The sequence below is a fragment of the Dermacentor variabilis genome, chromosome 8 (assembly GCF_050947875.1).
Source record: "Dermacentor variabilis isolate Ectoservices chromosome 8, ASM5094787v1, whole genome shotgun sequence".
NCBI classification, from domain to species: Eukaryota; Metazoa; Arthropoda; class Arachnida; order Ixodida; family Ixodidae; genus Dermacentor; species Dermacentor variabilis.
In genome coordinates this window covers 143078237-143099474 of record NC_134575.1, presented here as the reverse complement: position 1 = coordinate 143099474, position 21238 = coordinate 143078237, and positions in this window count along the sequence as shown.

Below are 21238 nucleotides of genomic sequence, written 5' to 3'. Positions count from 1 at the left end.
GATTTCTTGATTTCATGCGTACTTGCGAAAGTTATGGAGCATGAAAGCGCCACCTGCGCGGCGTGCATCTTAGTGTTTCACTCTTCTGAGCTTTACGTTTTCGGAGAAAATGAAGTGATTCTGAGCATTTTACCAATCTTGGTATATTTTATAAACACTCAATACCTCTTATTACGACGGTCACGACATGCTTTGATCCCTCGTGCGATCACCAAATTGGAAAAAAAAAATCTCAGTCAGCTATGTCTTTCATGGGCATTCTTGCGCAGCGTAGTTTTTGGGTTTCGTGTACCTAAGTTCGTGCCCTGCTCTATGGTTTTCTAGTTGTCAATGGACAGAAACCCCTTTTTCGAAAAAGGTCAGATAAAGCACAAAAGTATAACGGAATTCACATATATCTATCAACATTACAAGCCAGCAGACACGGAATTTATCATATGGGAATACCACTACTTTGCTGATGATGGAAACAAAGTCCTAGCCGTAAGTAGCCTTACGCTTGGAGTTTGTCTGTGATATCAGTTCAGATATAACCTATAATGTGTACAATGCGCGTGTCTGGTGCTAAAGCTCGGAAGAGTGTTTATGTCCTTAAAAGAGGACCAGGAAGAAGGGCAGGAGTCTCCGGCGTGGACAGGCCTGTCGGCGCTAGAAAAATAAACAAATAGGGCACCAATCATAGCGCAGCATGTGATCTGTACTGGGGACATGAAGAAAATATTAAAGTAATTTCATTTCGAGACTTCTGTCGAGGGTTATACGCATAGCATTCGAGCAGTATAGCGGCAGACTTTCATTCTCTCGGCTATAGGCCACAACGACGATATCGTCTCATTTCGTCGTGGCAGCACTTACGAAAGTATGACGCCGACGCAGTGAAGATGAAATGACGAAGAAGGAATGATATCGATATAGCGGAAAAGGAGTTAAAACAATGACAGCACGACGACAATGATATGTCTGTTCTTAAAATATACGGTGGTGCAACAACGGCAGCGTTACACCACCGATGACGCTATGACATGAGGAAAATGATATAAAGACAAATGTACGGTGAAGATGGCGGGACGACGACGGTATAACGGCAGCCACACGAAGAAGCTTAAATGAGGAGAACACTACGACTACGGCGGCATGGCGACGATGGTAGGAAACCATTCACGACAGCGTCTGTCTGACGATAATGCAATAATGGCGATGAAAACAGCGGGATCATCATGATTGAATGGCAACAGCCACGATTACAATAGAATGAAGAACGAGGAATGAAGTCGATGGGTTGGCGAAAGGAATAGGACGACGACTTGACGATGTCAATGGGACGATGTTACTGAAATGATGATGATGATGATGATGACGGTGACACGACGGTATGGCCACGATGGCACGATGACAGTGGTATGACGACAACTGTGTGATGACGATGGCTCATGACGATTGCTTGAGGACAATAGTTATGTCGAAGTTACAATGACGACAATGTAACGACTACGGCGGTATCGTGACGACGGTATGGCCACGATGGCAAGACTACTGTGAAACGACGATACGGTGACGACGTTGCATGAAAACGGCATGACGACAATGGGATAACGAACAGTTTATGGCGTTACGGTGACTGAACCACGAAGCCTGAATGGCGAAAATGGTGTGACGATGGCATTACGAGAGTCGCATCATGAAACTGAAATGAAGACGACTGTACGGCCTTGAAGGCTTGATGATGGTGGTTTGAAAAGGAATGCATGGCTACTGTGTAAGGACAATGACGTGAATATGACGGCGTGACGAGAATCAGACGCGAAAGCTGGAACGATCCAATGACTACGGCGGCATCACGACCAGCAGCGCATACCTGGTGATATAGGCAAGCACGCAATTTGGGTCCCTTGGTCAGCGTATGATGCGAGATAGATAGATAGATAGATAGATAGATAGATAGATAGATAGATAGATAGATAGATAGATAGATAGATAGATAGATAGATAGATAGATAGATAGATAGATAGATAGATAGATAGATAGATAGATAGATAGATAGATAGATAGAATAGAACGGCTGAGTAAGTAGAATGACATTCGCATTGAAATGAGGTCATAACAATGTACACGTATCGGTCGTGCCATAACTTTCAACGTATTCTTTAAGGAAGTCCTCCTAGGAGTCTTTGGTCACTTCTCCTGCGAAACATCAATGAATTATGAAAAGGCTAAGCTAGCGCTGTTGCATCATTTACATTTTACTGCTAAATCTTAAGAGAAATTTGCCGAAAGCAAATCCCAGAATGGTGAACCTAGCCGGCTAACCACAAAGCTGAATTGTTTTGACCACTGGGCTGACATATAAAAAACAAGAAAGATGTTAAACACATTCTTTTACATAATCGTAGCAGAGAAATTTCTTAATACTCTTCACGGTCTATTGGTCATTTTTGTTAGATGGAGATTGGAAGATGGTTTAAAAGATAGTAAAAGTTGCTGATCGCTTGTTGCGAGTGCGGTGTTCTAATAATTCACTTTTGCTCACGGAACTGTGCGAAGACAGTAAAACGAATTCAAAGAAGGAACTTCGCAATAGAAGACTCAAACAACCCGCCGTGGTTGCTCAGTGGCTATGGTGTTGGGCTGCTGAGCACGAGGTCGCGGGATCGAATCCCGGCCACGGCGGCCGCATTTCGATGGGGGCGAAATGCGAAAACACCCATGTGCTTAGATTTAGGTGCACGTTAAAGAGCCCCAGGTGGTCAAAATTTTCGGAGTCCTCCACTATGGCGTGCCTCATAATCAGAAAGTGGTTTTGGCACGTAAAACCCCAAATATTATTATTAGAAGACTCAAACAAGGTGTTCGTTGCATAAGGGAAGGAGAACCCGTATGCTTGACCAGTCGCTGTACAGATCCTATCATTGACAGTTGTCTCAAAGAAGTATCGAGAAGACGGCTGGCATCTTGTCTTTCGCGCCCGAAAGACCACCGGGTGAGCAAGGGTTCGTGATTCAGATACCGGAACGAGACAGCCAGACAAGATTGTATTGCGATGTCTTGTGGAGCGAAATTTGTCAGAGACAATTAGGGTTGCTTATTTGTGGGAATGCGAAAGCATTATACCGAAAGCATGACCTCGGGACGTCATGAAGGCGCTCATTTTATAACCTCATGACGTGGCGCCACCTCTTATCTATTGGCTGCGCCGTCAAGCGCTCGATGATGCACGCACTAGGCCACACCTTTAGTCAGCAAGCTGGAGATGGCGTGACGTGTGCAATGACGCACGCACAAGGCCCACCTTTAGAAAGCCGATACCATGGATTTGTTGTGGCGTCGGAGAAGTGTGTTCGTATCGCACGCCTGAGGCCCGGGTTCGATTCCCGCTAAGTCTGTAATGCATTAAGTTTTCTTTGCAATGCCAATTATTTATATTTGTCCACAAGAACCTCCCTGAGAAATCTGGTGTCCATGGGAGAATTTTTCGATGTCTTTTCATTTTTTGCACCATCGATCATTTTTGGTACTGTCCTTCGGTCCCGCAGACTACGGCGGATTTTCGTGTAATGGGTCATATAATATTTTGGCACTAATAATTTTGCCCAAGGTATGCCCGTTTCAGAGGCAGAGCTTAAAGGCAAAGAAGTTTTAGTGTTGAGACACACATTAGAAGAATCGTGTTATAGAGAACGCCTGATCTAGTTCAAAAGAAAGCATTCACTGATAAAAGTACACAGCAGTCAGTTAAGGAAATGGGCTAGAAGTCAGAGTACAAAAGGCAATATTTGGCAATCGTTCACCGTGCTTTAGCGGAAGAAGCTGTTACCATAATGTGGTGAAGTGCCAAGAGGGCACCCGCCGTGGTTGCTCAGTGGCTATGGTGTTGGCTGCTGAGCACGAGGTCGCGGGATCAAATCCCGGCCACGGCGGCCGCATTTCAATGGGGGCGAAATGCGAAAACACCCGTGTGCTTAGATTTACGTGCACGTTAAAGAACCCCAGGTGGTCAAAAGTTCCGGAGTCCTCCACTACGGCGTGCCTCATTATCAGAAAGTGGTTTTGGCACGTAAAACCCCAAATATTATATTATTATTATTATTGCCAAGAGGCCGCTGAACGACGATGAAGTAGCATCAAAGCATGGAAGCACGAGCACAGGGCTCCTGCATCGTTCGCAACAAGGACGACACCTCTCTGCACGTGCTCTCGTGGTGTAGTGAAATGTTAAATTAAGAACCCACTGACGAATAAAGAAGCCCCACAAAAGAGCGCGCAGCGAAACCGCAAGTAACGGAGGGAGGAGGGAAAGAGATAAGAAGAAGGCAGGGAGGTTAATCAGAATCACGTCCGGTTGGCTACCCTACACCGGGGGAATGGGAAAGGGGAAACAAAGATAACAGGGAGAGAGAGGAGGGAAGGAAAGAAGGAAATTGCAGTGAGTTCGCTCACGTGTGTGGCCTTACAGAAATTGCATTAATAGTCACAGATGGTCGCACAAGCCCGTCGTCCTTAAGAAGCACAAAAGTGCCTTCACCGCTTTATGGGCCGACGGGCGATGGGGGCGGTGTTCCAGCAGCACCTGCACAGAAAGCGACCGATTGTCCAGTTTTTGAAAAGCTTTGGCAAGTAACGAGTGACTCAAGCAGCCTAAAGGCAGGTAGACGGAGTTGAGAAGTCGAGCAAGAAAGAAGCTTTAGCTTGGGTCGGACGTCAACGTTCAGGAGGCGAACAGTTGTCGGAGGGACCTCGTCGAGCGTCAACTCGCGGGCAAGCTCTGATCGACACGACTTCCACTCGCGTCACAGGAGGGTCTCTGGGAGCTCGCCTGCCGTGTCCGCTCGTGCAGTTCGTCGAGCGACGCACCGCACCAGCTGTCGGACGGACCCAGTGGAGCGCCAATGCTCGAGGGGACCTCCTAACGACACTGCTTCCGCTTCTGTAACCTAGCAGATGAAGAAGAGCCTGCGACTCCGCTCCCCGTACCGTTCGTTGAGCGACACAACACCAGCCAAACTGTGAGCGGGCTGTGATAGTCGCCCTGAGCGCTTTGTAGGGACGCTTGTTCTCGCTTGCCCCATGCCCTGTACCCTTGTACTTGCATTTTGTATTGAGAATATATGTTTCTTTGTGGTGATTGTTGCCGTTGCTTCCTTCCTACCTTCGCAGTCGTCTCTGACACAATAAAACCTGCTCCCCGAACCGTATCCAAATCGAACGATGGCGTCCACAACGGAGACCTCCTGATTTATTAAGAACGTCGGAGCATTACAATAGGGGATTATAGCTCATAGCTGCAGGGAAGGAAGAAATGCAAATCTTTACATTCATTGAGGCTGGTAAGAAAGTTGACTTGAAAGGCGCGGAGCTTAAGGCATGGGCTAAAGAAAACGCAAAAAGCGTTATGAGAGATCACACACACGTGAAGCCGAGAGCCTTAGGTTTGAGTTAGAAAGCGAGGCTTTTATACCGAAAGTTTCGTATTAAAGAGCTTCCTGCGCAGCGGCCATTGACTAATGCAGGTGGCAAGGCTAAGACCAGACAGATCAACCTAGAGGTGAAAGTTTGGAATTATAAGTTTCGCCTCAACGAAACGCAAATACAAGGGTCGCACGGCTGCAATCACTGTCAGGATTTGACCATGTTAGTCCTGCCCAGCTCAACAATGAGCCCGGTAAAAATGTTGTTGCTGATCTGCAAGACAGACGGACAGATGCAAAGGGCAACCAGTCATAAGGCGTGCTATCTCTTCATGAAGTATTGCACCCTTTTGAGCAGCACAGTGATCTGGATGTAAAAGCACAAAGCACTCAACGGGTACTTTCATGCCATAACTTACACATGGATAAGGCAGACGCTAATATCAGTATTACTGATAACATCGACAGCAGTTTTGATACATCTAAAGAGACTGGCATGAAGTCTCACGAAGGGATTCACTTCGTTGAAGAAACCGGTCAAGAGTGAGTGAGTGAGGAAACTTTATTTCGAATCAACGATTCGCGTCTCGCTAGTTAGTAAGCTGGGTCACCCGCCGAGGTTACGGCCAAGAGTTCTTGCTTCTAGGCGGCTTCCTTGGCTGCTGGACTGCCCAGAGTTGGTTTCCCAGGTTCGTGCTATGAAGCGCGGCCTGCCATCGCGCGCGGAGGCTGTCGATGGCGTCTCGCTCTCACTGTCCTATATTAGTCCCTGGCATTGCCATAGCATGTGTTCTAGCGTGGCTATGGTGCCACAAACTTAGCATCTGTTGTATATACGTCTGGATAAATAGCCTGCATTATTACCGTGCTCTCGTATGATTTGTAGTCTCTACTGGACAGCTTGGGATCTATTGAGTTGTGGATGCGGTGGTAGATAAGTTCATCTTCGCATTTTGTAATGACGTCGTATGTCACCCATCTCAGGGGCGTGCGGATGCCACAAGAGATGGGGTTGGGAGACGCAGGGCAGCACAGGAAACAGATTTTAATTACACTCGAAACTCAAGATGAAACTCACGCAAACCAAAACATAATGAAGTACTAGCGCCTATGCCATTTACTTAACAGTGACTAAACATGTCCTTATTGCCGGCCGTGTCAGTCCTTAGCGCTTTCTATGCAAAAGTGCGGCAGCCCTAGCCCATGGCTGTGCACTAACAGAAAGGAGCGTTTTTACAGGCTTTTGTCGTCACCCGTATCCTCCGAGTACTGTGCGCGTCAGATCTTCGTCATAGTCGGTGCTCTCGCCGACTCCGCACGTGTGGTTGTCTTGGTGCTGGTCAGTCAACTCGTCCGTCCCGCATGCTGGTGTCCCGAACTACGTCGATGACGGGGCACTCGGGCCTCACCGGTTGGCCCTAATTCCGGGTTCCGCCACTATTTCTTTTTCGAGGGCCGACGAGCCGCCCCGGCAACTATCATACCTGCTGGTCTGCCTCTGAAAAAGGATCCTTCCTGGAGTGCCCGGCACTGCCATGAGAGGCTACAGCAGGTTCAAGGAGCCTCGCTTGAACGTTGCCGAGGTCGACGGGCACACCCTGGATCGCCAGCGTCACGGACTTGACCGAACCTCCATGGCTCCCTTCGCCAGTGTGATGCTGACGCTACGACCTGCTTGGCCAAGAGCCACGTCGATAATGCCAACTCAGCGCCGCTTCTCCCTCGATCACAGCTCTGGTCCAGCGCCTCGCGGGCTCGTGCCATTTGGACGGATACGTGTACATCGTCCTCTTCCTTTCTTTCTGCGCCGCACGCCTCTTACATATATGACAAATGGTTGGTGATGTCGTCAAACCTGGCCATTCTGTATTCCCATTCCCATACTTCGTAGAGCCCTGTTGAGGGGTCTACGTTCGTTGCAGCTCGGAAAGTGAGCCTTTGAGCTACCTTGTGTGTATCCGCGTTAGTGTTGTCCTCTCCCGTTGAGTCGGGGGTGTGGGTTGGTATCCCTAGAATTTGGCCGCATGTGTCTTCCCTCGTTCTTTTGCTTTTTCTGGGTATGTTTAGCACTTCAGGTGAGATCCAGCCGTTCACGAAATTGCGTACTGCCGTCTCGGAATCGCTGATTATATAGTATGCGTTGGTTTGTGCTATGGCTAACGCTATAGCCGCTTCCTCCGCGGTTTTGATGCGTGTCATGTTTATATTCAAGCTTGTGCAGCATTGTCCGTTGTTTGTAAGTACTGCTGCGACAAAACTGCGTTTGCGTTTGCAACTTGCAGCGTCGGGAAAGACCGCGTCCTTGTCTCTGCCGTCGTTCTTCGCCATGTTTTTCGCCCTGCTTTCTCTCCTGCCCTCGTGGTGTACCGGATGCATATTCTTGGGTAGTGCGGGTAGCGCGAGATTAGCACTTATTTCCTTGTGTATGCCGTGTTTGTCCCCGTGTTGCGTGTGGTAGCGGAGCTTTAATTTATCTGGGATCTTTCTCCCCGCCGTCATCTTGGAGAGGCGTTCATATTGTTCTATACGTTGCGCTTCTATTAGCTCCTCTAGCGTGTTGTGCAGTGCCAGCTCAAGAAGTTCATCTGTGCTCGCGCTTAGCATGAGTCCAATCGCTTGTTTATATACTTTCCCAATCTGGCCATCTAGCTCCTTCTTTTCTGCGGCGCACCATCTGTGGTATGCCGCTACATACATTATCTGACTTATGACGAACGCCTAGATGATTCTCCTGACGCTTGCTTCTTTCATGCCCTCGTGAGTAGTGGTAATTCTCTTGATCAATCGCATCGTCTGAGAAACGTTGGCTTCGATTTTGCGAATGGTTTCTCCGTTGGTGGCCTTGGTTTCTATGACCAATCCCAACACTCTCATCTTCTCGGCTACGGGTATCAGTTGTCCATCTTGGGTCTTGAGTTGTATGCCTGTGTGTTGTGGTTCTTGGGAGGTCTCCTCTTTACCTTGGTTTGTGTAAAAACAGCTCACATTTTTCTATCGAGCATGTCAGACCGGTGCCTTTTAGGTATTTCTAGACTGTTTCAACTGTTTCTTGCAGTCTTTGTTTAATCGATCCATCACTGTCATTGTTTATCCATAGCCTGATGTCATCTGCATAGATTGTGTGGTTAAGTCCTTCGATTCTTTGTAATTTGCTAGGAAATCCAATCAGAGCACGGTTAAAGAGCATAGGGGATATAACCGACCCTGCTGTGTGCCTGCACAGCCAATAGGCACTTTCTTGGACGTGAAATTTCCTACTGTGAGTTTCGCTTCTCTGTCGGTTACGAAGTTTTGTATATAGTTGTACGTCCGCTAACCCATGCCAAGGTTGCTGAATTGGTGCGGTATGGTTTGGTGTGCCACATTGTCAAATGCCTTCTTGAGATCTCGCCCGAGGATGGCTCGAGTCGATCTCCCTGGTTCGTCTATTACTTGGTGCTTCAGTTGCAGCTTGGTGTCTTGTGTATACAGGTTTCCTCGGAATCCTATCATCGTTTTTGAGAGTAAGTCATTGTCTTCCACGTGACCTTCGCGAGGAATGCATGCTCCATTAGTTAGCCCTTGGAGGAAGTTAACGATACGGGTCTTAGATTCCCTAGTTGTTCTTTGCCAGGCTTTAGTATTAGGATGACTTGTGCCGTCTTCAACTGCAGCGGTATCTTTCCTTGTTTCCAGCACTCGTTCATATATTCTGTTGGTTTGCCAATGGACGCGTCGGCCAGGTTTCTGAGTTCCTTGTATGTAAGGGCGTCTAGGACTCAGGACCAGTACCACAGGACGAGGACCTCAGGACTAGGACCTCAGGACCAGGACCTCAAGACTAGGACTCAGGACCACATCGGCAGCGGGCGCAGCTGTGCCCGCTGCCGATGTGGTCCTGAGTTTGTGCAGCACTGCTGTTATTTCTGCTTCGCTAAACTCTTCATCAAGGTCGGAGTTCTGTTCTCCCTCGTATTCAGGATGAATACACGGCGATGTCTCTTATCTGTATTTGCGTTCGACGTCTTTCGAGAATTCTTGCTCTCTTCACTTATACGCGTATAGGATCTTCTGTATGTTTTCCTGTGCACCGTTTTTGTTTCCACTGGATTAAGGAGATATATGAGTAACCTCCACGTCTTGCTCGTAGTCAGTTGCTCATCCATCTCCGTACATAGTTCCTCCCATTGCCGTCTTTGGAGCTGTTGGGCATATTGCTCTATTTCTTTGTTTAGAAACGCTATCGTCTTCCTTAATCTCTTGTTATGTTTCTGTGTTTTCCATTGTTTCTGCAGCCCTTTTTATGCCTCCCACATGCCCGAGAGCCTGCAGTCTATCGCTTCTAGCTGAGCCTCTTGCGGGATCACCTGCGTTAATTTGGAAATATCTTTCTTTAGGTTGACTGACCACTGATCAATGTCTGTGATGGTGTCTATGTTCCTTTATTCCCTTACTTTTCTGAATTTCACCCAATAAACTAATTTTAGTTAATTAGCCCTGCATTTTTCGGACCTCCATTGAGCTGGATTTCGATTATGGAGTGGTCGCTCCCCAAATCTTTCTGTGTATTTAGCCATCTTATTGATTGTGTATGTTTAGCGAAGGTGAGGTCTCGTGTGGAGTCGTCACAGACGCTGTTCTCTTGCCTTATGGGCGTTGCCAAGTCCGTGACGAGGGTTATACCTTCCTGTGGTGGGGTTGAGCCATAGATTCTCGCCTTTGCTGGGGACATACTTATACACTCCCGTGGTATGGGCGGCGTTAACGTCGCCACCTGTTATCACTTTGCAGTGACCGGCTATGTTGAGCGTGAGTTAGAATAATGTTAAGAATTTGTGTTTCCTCAACTTTGCGCTGTTGTATACGTTTAGAATAAATATCCTATTATTTGTCTTCATTGATAGTATAACTTCAATTAGTATGTTGTCTAGGTCTGTGACTTGTGTATCATGTTGTACAACCATATGGTCGTTTCTGACTAGAGTGGTAAGGGTCTCGGTCTCTCCTACAGCAGTGCCTATGGGTTGGCACCCTGATAGTCTAGCGAGACCGTTCGTTTCTTGTAGAATTATTACGTCTGGCTTGTCTTTCGTTTTTAGTTATTGATACAAATTCAGCTTTTTATTTTCCTAACTTCTGCAATTCCATTGCCATATAGCCATGATTATGCTGTAATTTTAAGGGCCGTTGGATCTAGTATTGACGGCTCGATCAGTGAGGGAGACTTCGGAGTTGCTTGGTCTGTTTCTATTTCCTTTGCAGAAGCTACAGCATCCATTCTTCTAACCTCTTTAATCTTGCGTTTATATTCTCAAGCCGTTGCTGTACGGGTTGTAGTTGTTGGGCGACTAGGCTGACCGTGACCGTTTTAATCGATTCTTCCATCTGGTTCATGCGCTTTTCTGTCTTTTTCACAAGCCTGGGCTCAAATCCTTCTAGACATTCCTTTCTTATGCTAACGGTTTTAGTTTTATTGGGTTTGCTTCCGTTGTCCTCAATAATCTCTACGGTCTTGCGTTTAAGTTGAGGGGTATCGCTGTTTTCATCAATCTTCACATTTTCGCTCTCAATTGTGGTTGTTGTACCTTCGCTTTGTTTTTGAGCTTCGTGTTTGTGAACTTCTTCCTTTAATCTCTTATTCTCCTCACTCAATACTACCATTTATTGTTTCATGGCAGCAACAACTTCTTTTAGCTGTGCCAGCTCTTCCTCTAATTTATTATTAGCTACAGTCTCCGCCTCCACGCGCTTTCCTATGAGCGCGCCTGCCCAGCTCACCGTTGGTGTTGCCGTGGTGCCTCTAGGACCTTGGAGTTCCTTGGCCTTGGACCTGGCCCTTCTCCTCGACTTGGAGCTGCTCGACCTGGCTCTGGACCTCGACCTGGACCTGCATCTACTACGCCCTTCTTTCGAAGGCTTCTAAGGGGGCTGGGACTGATTCTTCAACATGCTTAGACCTTACTGCTCATCTTGCGTGTACAGTTTGCTTCTTCTTTGTCTCTTTCCTGATTAATTCTTTCCCAGCGACGTTTCTTCACCAGAAAGGGGACCTTGTATCCTGCCTTGCATTCCCGATCTGATGTAGGATGATCCATGTAGCATAGCTCACGCTTAGCCTTGCCTTCATGGTTTTCGGGAGGGTCCGCAACCCGCATCTTTCGCAAAATTGTCATCGAGATTAGGACACACTGTGTCCTAATCTTCCACATTGATAGCGCATGTCAAGTTGTTTCTTGTATAGGGTACTCCGCAACAATGCCGCGCTGTATCTCAGGCAGCGTGGGACCTTGTATCCGTCGAACAGTACAGTCACGTTTGTTGGGTTGCCCATTCGTTTGGCGGCGATTGCTGCAGTATTTCTTGGAGTTCTTACCTTTCTCACGATGTCTTCTGCGCTGTCTTCCAGTCGTATGCCTCGGATCGCTCCTTTGAATATATTGTCCGGGGCCGCTTCGTAAGCGCTGGCTTCATATTTCTGTGTATTCATCCTGATACAGACGACCTCCTTGTACTTGTCGGCGTGTTCTTTCGTGGGAGTACTGATCACTATTATGTTCCGTTGATAGTTGATGCATATCGTGCCTTGCTCTTGTGCCTCTTCGGGTAGGCTATCCGCTTTGACGATCCTTTGAACGATCTGGGTGCTCGTGTAGCCGAAGACTCGAGAAACCCCTTCTTGGTCTTACTATTATCTTGTATTCCTCCTTGCATAGATACGGCATTCTGCTCGCTTTGGTGATTTGTTGCGTGCACTGTTCTATCTATTTCTTGCCTTCTTCCGTCGGATGGGGTGGCACATGTTGTCCACGTGGCGTTGATTCCTTGGTTTTACGTCGTATAACCGGACGTCAGGCTGTGCTATCCTCGTAGTCTTTCTGCGTAACATTTTCTCCTTCCATGGATATTTCCATCTTGCTAAAGTTACTCCCGCTAAGCGCGCGCGAAGCCACGTCCCCAGAGGTGCGGCGAAGCATCCGACGGCTGCCATGCAGGCGTAATGTGGTGAAAAATCGGTCCTCGCACCTTAATTACGGGTGAGGACGATCACGGTGACTCGCTACGTCAATACGTGGTGGTTTTTCCGAAGAATTTGGTAATTTTCCGCCAAGAATAATTCGAGAAACACAGAGCCGACGTGGGGTGCGTCCGCTCACCATTGTGTTCTTCTTCTTCATCTCACAGGCCAATAGCTCCAAATTATTTTACTTGATGACTAAGATACCTGCAGAAATACAACTAAATTTCAGACTGCCACAGACACAGGAGACTTCGGGAGCAAGCATGGGGACGTGAAAGCTTTAGAGGTTCGTGCAGTGGCTTGCTCTGAGCAGACTAAATGCTTAAAATTGCAAAAAAAAAACATGTCAAGCAGTCCTGAATGTCGTTTGGTAAGTAAACAAAACCGACGTGTTATGCAAAAATTCGTCGCTTCTGAAATCTAGTGCGGTCACTTTGCGTGGGAACGTGGTGACATAAACCCTGTTCTTCGGCGCATGCAGTGAACCTACTAGCCTGCAGAAAGCAGCTCAAAATAAAGCAAAAAACTAGTGAAATTGGAAAACGCAGTCAGGGTTTTCGTTTTTCGCACAAATGCCGTCTGAAAGCGTATGCTTGTCAGGCAGGTGAACCCCCAGATAGAGAGAGAGAGCAAAGAGAGTAAAGGCTGGGATGTGAGCCAGACGGGCGTCCGGTTCGATACCCTACACTGGAGGTAAGGGAAAGGGCAATAGAAAGACGAAAAGTGGAAGGAAGTGATCATTGTGTGTGCAGTGAAACGTCGTGACACCAGTGTCAAGTTCCATAGCTAGTTATCTTCGCTGAGGACATCAGGGACGACCAAAAAGTCAGTCGTTGCGCGAACAGGAGACTACGGGTGAGCCATGGGGCTTCCTCGAGACTCGTAAGCACCGAGACTGCATGAAGATACGGGCTCGTCAGGGTCAGCCCATATCGTGAGCCAATGCTCACCGAAAATTCTTCAGATACAAGACAAGTGTGGGTTATCTGAGGCGTTGTGTCGTAAAGCTTAAGCTAACTTAAACAAACACTTTTATGCTGCCATGTGTGACCCATGCAGCGCGAATATTTTTTTGTGTTTTTGCACATACTGTTCAACGTTATTCCTACTTTCTTATAAAAGATATCAAGTGCCACTTTTGTCGATTTTTTAAACAATTTCAGGGCAATTTCAGATCTAGACGAGGTGTTTATGCTCTACTGCTCAAGTGTGCAAATAAGTTGCTTCGAAACTGAAATCAATATTTTCGTTGAGTACATTACTGCTATACAACTGCCCTCTTTTGCCCCTAGGAACAAAGAGGTGCATAGTTACAGTGATGTCGCCTATCAACTATATCCCAGAAGAGCTTTAGGAATGACTTTTTCTTTCTTTTTTTCTTTACTGATACTGTTAGCCCTTTCTTTAGGGCCATTACAGGAGTGGAGAAAAAATAATAAAACAAGCCATGTCAAGACATCTGGTTCAGGTAGGCCGTACGTCTGAATACAACGTACAAAAAACCAATTGCATTGCATATACATTGAAATAGGGCAAGCAGAGAAAACCAATCAATGTACCTTGAGGCATGTAAAATAAGAACAACATACACAGATAATAACAAAATCATAAAATCAGACGATTCAGAAAGTCAGATAATTAACGCACCGTGCTCTCGGAATAAATAATGGCATGCAAATTACTCAGAAGGCTATTTAAAGAGGTAGACTGAACTACGAAATAAGGAAGCATGTTCCACTCTTTTATCGTTCTGGGAAAGAAGCTATATTTAATTGTGTCATTGCGGGTTACCGGAGGGGGAATGTACATGCTGTGGCGATGTCTAGAAGATTCATTAGTAGAAATTTCAAAATAGTTCGTCCTAGTAATTTTTATTTCGTTATGAACGATAAGGAAAAAGAACTTCAGCCTATCATACTTAGTCCTTAATTCTAAATTGGAAAGATTTGCAAGCTGACATAGTTTTGAAGGGGAGTGAAGTCGACCATATTTGTTGAATATGAATCGAGAAGCTAACCTCTGAATCCTTTCCTTTTTCTTACGGTTTTTCTCTTTGTAAGGATCCCAGACAATCTTCGCGTACTCAATGATTGGTCTGGGCAGTGTTCTATAGGCCAAGCTTCTAACTTCAGAGGTTGCAGTGTGTAAATTTCGTCTTAGGCTCCAAAGTGCATTATCGGCCTTCTTACTTACTTCCTCTACATGCCTATTCCAGCTTAAGTCACTTCTAAATAATAAACCCAAATATTTGTGCTCCTCTACCGTTTTAAGCTTGTTGTCATGTACACTATAAGGAAATTGCAGGATCTTCTTTTTTGTTGTAATAGACATGCTTACTGATTTAGTTGGATTTATAACCATTTGCCTGTCAGAACACCATTTCATAATGTTATCAAGGTTGCATTGCAATTTAATTTGGTCGCTGGAAGATTCTATATTATTATAACGAACACAGTCGTCAGCGAATAGTCTTATTGGAACAGAAATGTTGTGTGTCAGGTCATAAATGAAAATAAGAAATAGAAGAGATCCTAGGACACTTCCCTCAGGCACTCCAGATAACACCGTTTGAAGACTGGACCTATGCGCGTTTATTTGAGCGTACTGCTGACGGCACTGTAAGTACGATGTAAACCACTTTGTGAGGTTAGGATTCATAAACACAGTATTAATTTTGAACAAAAGTTTGGAGTGGGAAACTTTATCGAATGCTTTGGTAAAATCCAAATAAATGAGGTCCATCTGTCCCCGGGAGTTTATCGTTTGTGAAGTGTCAGGAACCAATTCAACTAATTGAGTGATCGTAGAAAGTCCTTTACGGAATCCGTGCTGCACAGGGGATAACAAGTTATACATTTCAAGGTATTGTGACAAGTGTTTAGATATGACGTGTTCCAGAAGTTTAGAGCATGTACTTGTGAGGGAAATTGGACGGTAATTGCTAATGTCTGAAGTGTTCCCAGTTTTATGAACTGGTATTATTCTCGCTAGTTTCCATGCGGTTGGGAAAGACCGATTCAATACTGAGGAATTAAATATTTTTGCAGGGAACTTAGACACCCATTAAGCATACCTCACTAAGAATTCATTGGGAATATCGTCTGGTCCAGGGCTCTTTTTAGTGTTTATATTGAGCAAAACGTTTAGAACACTTTCCTCAGTTATCTCAATATTCGATATGGGAGGGCGGGCAGAGAATTCGCATGCGCTAGGCACTGCATCATCATCTTTTGTATAAACCGACGAAAGGAAAAGATTAAATTGATCAGCCCTTTCAGCATCATTAATTTCGGGATTAGAACAGCACTGCTTATTGGGCAGATTTACATATCGCCAAAACTTAGCCGGTGCTTCTGAGAGGAACTTCGTCAATGTTACATTGTAAAAGAGGTCTTTCGCCTCCTTAATTAGCCGCTTCAATTCTTGCCTCATTTTTCGAATTGAAGTTTCGTCATCTGTGTACTTATTTTGAGAACATGCTTTCCGTTTTCTTTTAATTTTCCGTTTTGCCTGAATGATTTTTCGGTTCATCCAAGGATTCGTCTTTCCGCATTTTTTATTCTTCTTAGGAACAAATTTATCCATGCAATGAGTTACTACACTATAGAAGAAATTCCACAAATCATCAATGCTCACATCCGATTGATACAAGTAGGTAAATGCATCAGAGGAGCTTTCGAGATAGTCTAAGACACTCACATCATCTGCGGATTGAAAATTCCAAACTCTTTTCGTTGGGTTACCCAGTGAGGAGGATGGAGATATACTGAAAGTAGCTATTGGAATCTTGTGGTCTGATATTCCGTCATCTACATGGCAATCCGTCAAAAGCCCTACCAACCCATGAGACACTAAAATAAGGTCCAAAACAGATGAAGTTGTACCACACAGTCTGGTGGGTCCTCCCACAATTTGCTCTAAATCATAAGGGAACGCCAAGTCCAAAAGCTGTTCGCAGCTAGCCACGTCTACCTCCCCTGGTGAGTATGAGCTCCAATTAATTCCCGGCAAGTTAAAGCCGCCCAGAAGAATGATATTGTCTTCTTCTCGAAAATTTATTTCCATCAATTCCCTTAGGCGGGTCATTCCATCAGGTGAAGTATTTGGGTCCCTATATACACCTCCAATGTAAACTGTTCGATCAGCAAGCTTAGCTTTAATCCATACAGCTTCGATACTATACGATTGTTCAAGGGTAGTACACAATATGCTTTGCTTAACCAATATGGCTACTCCTTCACCTCTTGCTCCTCGATCCCTTCTAAATGCTTTGTAACCAATTGACACGATTTCGGCGTCTCTGATATTGCTGTGTAACCATGTCTCCGTTATGACAATAACGTCAGGTTCATGTTCCTAGACCATAACCTCCAACGCATCGGTTTTGTTTATTATGCTCCACGCATTTATGTTTAAATCTTAAAGCCATCCTGTTTACCTTGTTGGAGTCAGTTGCCAGTTTCAATTACCCTCGATATTCGGTACCTCGAGTTTTTATCCTCATCCCATCCATACAATATATTATTCATTTTCAGTTTATCAAAGACAAGTTTGGCCCTACTACCTTCTTTTCTTTCCTCGGCACACGAGTCCCACAGTTTCTTCCTAATTTCTACTACACGTTTGGAGTAACCTTCGCTAATGCTTATCTCTGTATCTTTAAGCTTGGTACAATTGCTCAAAATCTTTACTTTCTCCCTGAAGTCCGCTAGCCGAAAGATAATTGGGCGGTTTCTACCAGGTGTTTTCTTTCCGAGCCTGTGAATTTCTTCAATGGAGCTTACTTGCACCTTCAGAATGTCTCTAAAAACTTCTTCAGTGACTTTCTTCATCAGTGCTACTTCATTCTCCTGTTCACCTTCTTGAATGCCTCTAATTATTAAATTATTTCTTCTAGAACGGTTGTCCAAATCATCAACCTGTCTAACAAGGCTCGTTGCGCTTTTATCCCACCTGTCAACAAGCGCTTCACCGTTTGTAAGCCTGAGCTGAATATCTTCAAAGCTTTGTAGTTTCTGTTCAATTGCAAGAAGTCGTTTTTGCATTTCAAGCATTCTCGTTTTAGAGCTAGCCTGATTTGTCTGAACCTCAGTGAGTTTCGACAGGATCTCTTTCTGGTTCTGGATTACAGTTGCAAACATCGCTTCCGTTACCGGTCCAGGATTTTCTTCTACGTCGCCCGACAGCTTAAGCAGCAAACCCACTAATGATATACACTCCGAAAAGTTGCATAACACAGTGTGTGGGTACGGCAACACTATCAGACAAAGGACACTTCTATAAGACACTTCTGTGTTGCATTAGTTTTAAATACTGTTTCTACAAACTTCCAAGGCTTCTTAAACCTTTATTAGGACCCCTGTGATGTTTAACGACAATTCAGAGATATCTTCCAAATAATTATGAAGGTTTAGTTAAAAGACTGAATGATCTTTGTGTGCGTGCAAAAGAATGCCATGTGGAGTCTTCACGGAAGGTTTTTGGTGCCCTAAACACTTCTTAAAATGGGGGCTAGTGTGGTGCAGCGCCAAGAGAAGCCTGGACGACCGCGAAGTGGCGTTGAAAACATGGAAGTATGAGGTGTGTTAAAAAAGTATCCGACCTTTGGCAGAAGAAAAAAAAATCTGGCATAAATGGAGCGTTCGAAACCTAATCACCGCCAAATTAGTCTCCTTGGGACTCCACACACTTATCCCAGGGGTGCTGCCATTGTTGTAAGCATTCCGAGAAGGCCTCTTTAGGAATGGAGTTTAGCTCAGCTGTCGTTGCAGCGATGCTGTCCTCTCTTTTCTGAAATCGCGCTCTTTTCAGTGGCTTCTTGATTTCGGGAAACAGCCACAAGTCGCAGGGGGCAATATCAGGAGAGTAAGGAGCCTGTTGAACTACAGGAATCTGGTTTTTTGCCAAAAAAAGGTCTGAATCAAGTGCGAGGAATGCGCATGAGCATTGTCGTGATGGATGCGCCGATTTCCTGTTGACCTCAACTCCGGTCTCCTGCGCCGCACAGCGTCACGTAGGCGACGCAGGACATTCCTGTAGTACTTTTTGGTGATTGTTTGACCCTGTGGTGCGTACTCGTTGTGTACCATACCACGGGATTCAAAGAAAGCAGTCAGCATCAATTTGACGTTGCTGCGCACTTGGGGGGCTTTCTTTGGTCTCGGTGACGTGGAATGCTTCCACTGTGACGACTGGTATTTGTTTTCCGGGTCTTACCCGTACACCCAAGAACCGTCACCAGTGATTATGGTGTTCATGAAGTCGGGGTCACTGTTTGTGGAAATCAGTATATCCTGTGAGACTTCAGCACGATGTTGCTTTTGCTACACCGTGAGCAGCTTCGGCACGAGTTTCGCCTCAACGCTCTTCATGGCCAAATCTTCGGTCATAATGGAATGTGTCCAAAAAGTGCTGATGTCCAGCTCTTCCGCAATTTCTCAGATAGTCACACGACGCTACCGCATCACCACAGCGTTCACTTCTGCAATGACCTGGTCATTTCGACATGTTGATGGCCGACTGGAGCGTGGCTCGCTCTCCACCGTGTGGGGCCGTCTTTAAACCAGTTGTACCACTCCTTAATCTGTGTGCTTCTGATAGCATCGTCACCAAAAGCCGTCGGAATATACCGAACGATTTCCACTTGGCTGTCGCCCAGTTTCTGGCAAAATTTGATGCAGGAGCGCTGCTCCCTGCAGTCGCTCCGCCATTTTTCTTGCAAAAGAAAACCGACGAGAGCGCTGCGCGCTACCTCACTCACACGCTGCGTCCCAGCGAGTGACGCTATCGGCAGGCGGGAAAAAATTCGCGCATGCACAAAAGGGTTCAAGGTCGGCTGATGCAAGCGCGCTTCATTGTTTCATATCCAGCAGGTGTTCGCAAAAAAATGAGGTCGGATACTTTTCTGACAGACCTCGTGCGTGCACCGTGGCGCCTGCATCGTTCACAACAAGGATAACACACCTCTGCACGAGAGTTCATGGCGCAGCGAAATGATAAATTAAGAAGACGCCGACGAGTAAGCAAGCGCCACAAAAGAGCGCGCAGCAAATCGGCTAGAAACGCATGCCTCATGCAGCCTGCAGAAGGCGCAGAGACCACGTCGACAGGCAGACGGAGCTGAGAAGCCGAGCAAGGAAGACGCATTGGCTTGGGTCTGCCGTCAACGTTCGGGTGGCCAACAGCTATCGGAGCGACCTAGTCGAGCGTCCACGCACGAGGGGACCCGCAAACGACACGCCTTCCGCTCCCGTCACCAAGCAGAGGAACAAGAGCTTGCGAAAGTTCGCCTGCCGTCTCTGCTCGTGTCGTTTGTCCAGCGACGCATCACCAGCTAAACTGTGATCTTGGATGCGATACTCGCTCTGAACGCTTTGTATGGACGCTTGGTCTCGCTTGACCCATGCCATGTGCCCTTGTACTTGCATTTTCTATGTGTTATTATATGTCTGTGTGCGGTGATTGTTGGCGTTCCTTCGTCGCTGCCTCGCAGGCGTCTCTGACTCACACAATTAAGCCTTCTCCCGAACCACATCGCAACACATGGGTATCAACACATGCGCATGACGTCACAGTAGGTAACGTTGACAGTGCATGAGACGCAGTCCTTGTGAAATGGTCCGATGGCGTGCTTGATGAAGTCAGGCTGGAAGTCAAATAATAAACATGTCACAACACGGTGACGACACCTGCACGGGTTAAATAAAGAAAGCAGTCCAAATACACTAAACAAAACCTGTTACCTTTTTGAAACGCAAACGATGTGGACAGCAAAGACAGCAGCATAAATTCCTTTTAGAGGGCCTCAAGTTATTTTCACTGAAGTCGTGATTTACGTTCAATGTGCGCACATGGCAAAGCATGAGCTTCTTGTGAAAAATATCTTTAAACTGGAGATTTCTGTACGAAACGTTCTTTTGGGAAGCACACTAAACACACCGAAGGTGTTTATTTATTTACAGTACCCTCACAGTGAGTATACATTATAGACGGGAGAGGCTACAAATAATATGCGGTCCAAAATAAGAATAAACAGAAATGGCACATTATGAGTAGCAGTGCAAAACTGGGTTAGGTCCCTAACTATATATAATAATAAACACTTTTTTAATACACAGGAAATAATAATATAGATAGTTCACTAGAGAAATCTCATGATATACATTTCAATACACAAGTTAGAAATGATGGATCAACACAAACATGTTGAATTTGCAAATATCATGTTATAGAATAAAACGTCACATGATGCGTTTCAAGTTTGCACGTTGCATGTTTTTGTTAAAAATGACTGTGAGTGTGTTAGTGTGTTACAGCGAGGAATGTGCACTGTATGTGTACGATCTGTACGTGAGGAGAGGAATAGTGCTGGATTAATTCATGTCGACCTAAGCGTTGTGTTCTGGTAGTAACTGTTATGAAGTAAGCATAGGCTTGATTGTTTCCTGCGCGTTAAGAAAGAAGGGAGGTTCAGTGTAGCGTTCATTTGTGGTGCGCTTCCACAGCGATGGTGCACTCTCAAGAACCTTTAGGGCGTATATCTGTCACACAATAATAATCGTCATGTGCCTTGCTTGCGTTCTCTTTCTTGAATATGGCACGCCCGCTACTTTCCTGCCGGCGATGCTATGTCATGCTGATAACGCGCATGCCGTTCCTTACTCGGAAGTAGCGGGCTCGCAGCGTTTAAACGATAATGCGGACAAGACAGATGACTTTTACCGTTGTGTGGCAAAATACGAATCAAAGGGTGTAAACATACAGTGTAATTACGAGTAGATAGCATCAATTGAGGAGAACGATTCTGGACGCTTTCAAAGCAGTTAATTGAGATAGCAT